The sequence below is a fragment of the Tamandua tetradactyla genome, chromosome 9 (genome assembly GCF_023851605.1).
Source record: "Tamandua tetradactyla isolate mTamTet1 chromosome 9, mTamTet1.pri, whole genome shotgun sequence".
Classification (NCBI taxonomy): Eukaryota; Metazoa; Chordata; class Mammalia; order Pilosa; family Myrmecophagidae; genus Tamandua; species Tamandua tetradactyla.
This window is the reverse complement of record NC_135335.1, coordinates 103,873,918-103,880,929: the sequence shown is the minus strand read 5'-3', so window position 1 is coordinate 103,880,929 and position 7,012 is coordinate 103,873,918. Positions and strand designations below refer to the sequence as shown.

At 39.2% G+C, this 7,012-nt stretch overlaps 1 pseudogene; it reads right to left on the bottom strand.

Annotated features, from left to right (window-relative positions):
- Positions 1-5,034: 5,034 nt before the first annotated feature.
- Positions 5,035-5,656, bottom strand: LOC143646254 (protein tyrosine phosphatase type IVA 1-like; annotated as a pseudogene).
- Between the last annotated feature and the right edge of the window lie 1,356 nt (positions 5,657-7,012).

The following is a 7,012-nucleotide window of genomic DNA, read 5'->3' as shown; positions in this document are numbered from 1 at the left end:
GGTATTTCCATGTGTTGTATCTTATTTCTGGAAATGGAAAGCAGCTTCGGAGGTGTAATTGCCCACCCCCACCCTGCTAAAGACTGGGTGACACCAGGAGAAATTAAGTCCAGAGCTGAGTCACTTTTCTACCCCCAGACTATGTACAATAAGCAGGTCGGATACTGCTTAGAAATACTGTGAGTGCGTAAATAGTTGTGTCCGGGAGGGTGCGGAGTACCGGGGGTGGGAGGTGGCGGCTGCACGGCGGCCAAATCCGAGCAGTCCAATCCTCCTGTCTCTCGCTGCCGCGGCCACCGAGGTCCTTTAAATTGCGTATGTTAGTTGTAAGCCCACCAGCATTCCGGGCCACCGGTTCTCGGGGGTCGGCTGGTGGGGTAACTCACTCTTCCAACCCACCCACCCGCCAGCGGGCCAGAACCATGGAGGGGTGAAGCTGGAGTTCCCCACGCTCCCACAGCGCGGAGATGCCGAGGAAATTTTACCCTGATTGTCTTCAGGTCCATATTCTTCTGCTATGGAAAGCAAGGTATGAACTTTAGGTTAAGTTGACCAAGAAACTTTATTAACCAACTTTTCTGGACCATCTATACTACAGAAACATGGAATAACCCATAAAATATGCATAAGACAAAATAGTGAAGCAAACTTTATTAAACCAAACTTTCAGCAATTGTTTAGATATTTAGTCTTGGAGACTGCAGATTATCCAGTCGCAAATATAATACTCCCCCCCCTGCCCCCGCCCCGACTATTGAATTTATTGATGGGAGCTTAAAAACTGGAGGAAAAACTCATGTCCATGGAAATGCCGGGATCTCCAGGAGTGCTGCATTTGTCGTGGAAAGAGGAAGGTCAAAGCCACCTGATAAAATTGTCCTACTAATTATTCTCTTAGGTTTTCAAGTTCATTTTTGGGTAATGGCCTCTATTTTTGACTCTGCTACCTATTTTAGGAAAGGAAACCATCATGTACTTTAGGAATTTTGTTAAATCAGTAGCATCTCAGTGCAACTCTCCCAGCCAAACTACCTGAATGAATTAATACTTTTCATAACATTGAATCCAATTGTTTAACGAACGTAAAAGAATACAGACAGACGCTAAATGGCAATAGCGTGATCAGAGGCCAGTCAAAGGAAATCAGCCACCAAAGTAAAACTTAAGATATCTCCTTGTAGTACCAAATATTGATGTTTTAAATTACATAGTTAGAATGATCACTTCCACTTTACTGAGAGTAGGAGCTGTGCACACACACTAACTGGCCTCTGTTAAGAGTCATAGGAATTAATATGAGAACAGTTTAGGTTATGAGAGCATTTTTATTATATTTTCACTTCTATCTTCCTTTTAATTATGAAAGTAATATAAGCTTGTTATAAAAATTCAAACAATACAGAGAGGTGCATAAATTAGAAGTAAAGTCTGATACCTCCAGAGTTAAATTATGTTGTGATTCTTCTAGATTTTTTCCATGCACACATGTAACACTCACACACACATATATTTTTAACAAAATCAGATGACCCTATACGTAACATTCTGCTATTTGCTTTTCAATTTAGCAATATAACGTGGATCTTTCTATATCAGTAAATTCAGCACTAACATTCTTTTTAAGAATTATGTAATAGTCCTTTAAGGATTTACCTTATCTCATTTAACCAGAGCCTTATGAATGACCATTAGATTGTATCTAATCTTTCCTTTTATAAACAAGGTGGTAATATATATTTCTAAATTTATGCAATGTATGTGTGGAAAAGGAGAGGAAGAAGTGGAAAAATTATGGTAATATACCAGTGGGTGCATCACTGAGTCAGGGACGGTAGTTTAACAGAAGAAACTTGCAAAATTGTTGATTATTGAATACCTACTATGAACCAGGTCCTAACTAGATAATGTCCCAGGCTGCCATTTTCTGTAACAGTCTTACTATTTTTATTTTAATAGATTCGGATAAACCTGGATTCCACATAGTATTGAGAAAAGCATGGGATTTGGAGTTAGACAGACCTGAGCTTGTCCTAGCTCAGTTCAAATCAGATTTATTTTATATTGGGAGCAGTGCTATTTGTTGAGGACACAGAAATGATTAAGATATATTTCAGTCCTCTAGATTTTTATATCTTGAGGAATAAGACTGATGTAATGACTGTTTTGTTCACTGTTGCATCCTCCAGTGCCTAGCAAATAGTAGCCACTCAAAAAGTATATGCTGAGTGAATGAATTTCAAGACTTTGGGCCAAGTACTACATTAGACGTATGCACAGAGTGCAATGAGATCACTTTCTAAGAAGGCTTAAGAGCTGAGTCCAACAAGTTGAACAGGATTCCAGACGGAAAAGAGGGGCAGGGCCTTCAGCTTCCAGTAAGAAGCTGTTGCACAACCAGAGGTGTACAGATGAAAATAAGCCAGCAGAAGGCATTTCCAAATATGCAAAGAGAAGCGATTGCCACCACCTAGGCTGTTGGAAACCATGAGAGGGCTGAAGAGCAACGCAGAGGTCACATTACCAGGGCCTCAACACAGTGCTTGGAAGATTGGATTTCTACACTGAAGTCTTTTGAGAGTCTTATTTTAAGAAGAAGAGAGATATGATTGTTTTCATGCTTTAGAAAGAGACTTCTGGTGACTCTCTGGAGAAGAGATTAGGAAAATGAGACTCCAGGAAGAGAAAGAAGCTAAGAGGCTGTTGCAGAAACCCGATGAAAGATTATGGCATCAGAGACCACCTTTCAGTTTCTCTTACATACCACAATTCTCCCAGATGAAGGGACATCAAACAAGATGTTTCTCTCACTTTCTGCTCCAACTCTTACAGCTTTCAAATCTCAGACTAAATGTGCTTTCTTATGCAGCCTTTCCTGACTTCCTAGGTCCTCTTGGACTCTGCTTTAAAGCACTGACCATAATTATAACTTAAACAATTATTAATATGGTTATTTTTTTGGTATCAGCCTCATCCATTGGACTGTAGGCATCATGAGGAATTGAATGGATGAATAAAGGAATATGTAGGGAGGGATGGGGCGATATGAACAGATTTAAGGGAAGGATGTAGAATCCAGAGAATGCTATGATTAAATAAAAATTTAAAGTAGAGAGGAAAAAATAAAGCACCCTGATTTCTAATTTGGGCATTTGGGTGTGTGCTGGTAATATTCCTTGAGTTAGGAAACCAAAGTAGAGAAGCAAATTAGGTAGAAGTTGGAAATCATGAGTTTAGTTTGGAACATGTAATAGGCAACGAATCTTAGACCGCAAAATCAAGTGGACAAGAAATAAAACTCAGCTAAGTTTCCTAATAAACCCTATATTCAAGTATTAACTTATTGTTCAGTCAATTTCATCATCCTCTTCTTTTTTTTGCATCTATTGGGGGTGGGGGTTTATTTAGTGTTAGGAAATCAGGGAAGGGGGGACTTCAAATCATCTATCCATGTTGAAATCTTCTGAGACAACCTTATTCTGATTTTGATGGTTGATCATTGGCCCACAAAAGTTACATTGTTGAGTCCTCCCTTAGTTATGACCCACAAAACTAAGGCTCCCAAAAGACACAATGGAAAGATTTAAGAGAGAGGGGAGCAATGAAAGGCTGAGTCAAGAGATAAGGAAACAAAAAATGGAAGAGAGACATAATCAATAATAGCTTATAACATGGATGGCGATTAAAAAAAAAGATAGGAAGATAAAACAGAGTGGGTGATGTCTTGATCTTAATGGGTATTTATGCAATTCTAAGTGGTTTTTTTTCTTTTGCATTTCATTATTTATTCAGATGTTTAAGCTTTTGCACTAAGTTTTTACAACACTGACAAATTATTTCTCCCACAGAACTATAGCCACACATTCCCAGACAATATTAATATATGGTTGAGCTAACATTAATACACATCACCATTTATCAGTTACATAATAAAACAAATTATCAAGTATCCAAATATTAAGTTACACATCTCAAAAGGCATATAAAATATTAGATGTCTGCTGAATCAGCAGAAACCTACTTTTTGTTTTGCAAGAGAGGTTGGGGAAAAAAGAAAAAAAATCACACTTCAAACAAAAATAGTTGGTAAAAAACTTTCAATAGTTACAGGAAAAAATTACAAGAATTTCAGAAATTATGATTAAGAATTAATGTAGCTACCCTCACAAAGCATCTCTACCTTTAAAAAAATATTTACTAGATTAAAGAACATGTTCTACATGTTCTGCCCAAGACAAAAGCAACACTTTACTAAAAATATTTAATAGCCCCCTCCCATTTATTTGTCAGGCCCTCCTGGTTAAATTGAACCCTAAAGTGCAAACATTAAATTAACTGTAAGGCTTTTTTGTCTGGAGACATTAAAGACCTGTGCTTCTGTACAATGTCGATTTTCAAAATGGAGGTTTTCCCTAACACCACAAAATGAGTTATAAACATTAAATAATCACCGTGAGACTTGGTAAAAATCTAACAAAATTCAACAGCTGTGCAAACCTGATGTATGCTGGTATGAATGTGGAAGATATAAACATAAAGTGACCAGGCAGATAACCAAACAGACCTACTTTCAATGTTTGAATGACTGAAGGAATAAACCAGATAAGGTCTAGAGAGTTCGTGGTTCCTGGGATTTTTAATTCTGAATGATACTGAAAATATACAAGTATTGTGCTGCATATTTTGGCACCTAATCTCTCTAAATTTCTTATATATTGATAAGATTTTAAAGAGGATTTATAACTCAATACTGCATGATTTCAGGAAAGGTCAACTGTTACAAATGATAAGCCCATTTTAAATGCTGACCAGCAAGAAATCTTTTGCTAGGTGTCCAAACAAGCTGATTGTAACTTAAACACAGAGGCTAGGTTTGACAATTCTGTCAAACTTGTAGCATGGTAAAACTGCTTTTCAATACTCCTATGGAAGCTTCACTGGACTTATTCACCAACATGTTGGCTAATACGTATGACAAATTAGGTCCTTCTACTCTCAAGTTCCACTTCCAAGGCAATGGCATCAGGCACCCCAGTTTTATTGAATGTAACAGTTGTTTCTGTGACTATTGGAGTCTTTGAAGAGCAGCCACATTTTAGGAGGATACTTCTCCAAACACAGAAGTTGCTTGCTGTTAAAGGCTCCATGCCACTTTTGTCTTATGAATTGTACTGCATCTTCGTATATCATTCCACCTTCAATCAATGCTAGGGCAACAAGCACTGGAGCTCTCCCAAGACCTGCAACACAATGAACAGCAATGCAGCCACCAGGTTCTTCACAAAGCTTAATTTTTGCAAGACTTAACCAATCATCAACAATGATGCACCATTATCATCAAAAGGCCAATGAAGAAGATGGGTGCAGGGCAGGCCACGGTGGCTCAGCAGGCAAGAATGCTTGCGCCATGCCTGAGGACCCGTGTTCGATTCCCGGTGCCTGCCCAAGTCAACAACAAAGAAAAGAACATGGATGCCCTCTTTCTCCACAAGAGCAGTGTCATAAGTTGCTTCACATACTCTCACTGTTGTGCTAATGCCATACTTCGAAGTTCCTCTACAAATTTGCTTAAGGTTGCATTGACCGGACTGTGTGTAACAAGAGATCTCATGTTCTTGTATGTGACTTCCACAGGAGCTGGGTGATTCATTCAAGCCATGCTAATTTAGTTAAAAACACTCAATAGGGCTATGAAAGAATTTTAAAAATTGAATACAGAAATGATGTAAAGAAACGGAAGTCTACTTCAATACACTCCACTTGAAATTCTCAGTGCTTTGAGTCTGCAGTTGCGAGTAATGGGAAATGAAATGGACCTGCTAACAAGAAGCAGCGATTCTTCAATCCAGTAATACTGAGACAATATAAAGTAGTGCACTGAGGTTAACCCCATCCAGATCAGAACTCTTGTAAAATGCTCTGCAGATTTCAATTCAACACTTCTGTGTCCAGGTTAACTAACCACTCTTAGGGAGGTTTCTTGGTGGAGTAGTAATGAGTTTCTACAGTTCAATTGTCAGCACAGAGGTCGTGCTGTGCCTGGCAGTAATCTCCACTGCCCGTCAGCAGCTCCATAAATGTGTGACCAAGAACACCACAGAAAGGAATATGTTTGCTCATCGAAGAGCGTGGCCTAATCATACAGCCGGTCCCGAGGCAGCGGCGAAACAGGCTGCGGCGGCGGCGGCCGCGGCTGCAGGACAGGGGGCGGCGGTAGAGCCGGCGGCGGCGGGGGCACCAGGCTCTACCTTGCAGTGAGCAGCTCCGCGGAGAGCGCGTCGCGGAGCCGGCTCGCAGCCGAGGGAGCCAATACGAGCGCCGAGGCCTCTAAGTGGTTTTACTTTTTTTTTTTTTTTTGGCCTGTAGGAGAGAAAGATTCATTGGTTTATTTAAATGTGAGAGTCATGATGAGATTTGTATTTAATTAAAATGTTCTGGAACCAAATTGGAGGTTGAATTGAAAAAACCTTGAGTCTGGAATCTGAGAAATTGCTTAGAGAGTTATCTAAGTCAGCGATTTTTTTTCTGAACAAACATAACCATCTAGATTAGTGGCCTCAATCCAGGCAATTTCGCTGCCCAGGGGTCATTTAGCAATACCTGGCGGCATTTTCGGTTGTCCTGATGGGGTGGATGCTGGTGAATAGAAACTAGGGATGCTGCTAAACGTCCTACAATGTTCAGCACAGCAAAGAATTATTTGCCCCCAAATATCAATAGTGTTGAGACTGAGAAACCCTGATATAGATGGATAATATCTTATAAAATTGGGATTATATTCTAATAATTTCAATCTTTTTTTTTATTACTTAGCAACTATTACCATCTTTTTAGGCCAGTGTTTGGAGATCTGCATTATTATTTGTAACAGCTGCATGGTATCTCTATTAGTCAGGATTCTCTAGGGAAACAGAACTGACAGGAGATATATGTAATGTGATATATATATAATATGATATATATGTGTGTGTGTATATATATACAAAATGAAATTTTTAAGGAGGAATTGGCTCAC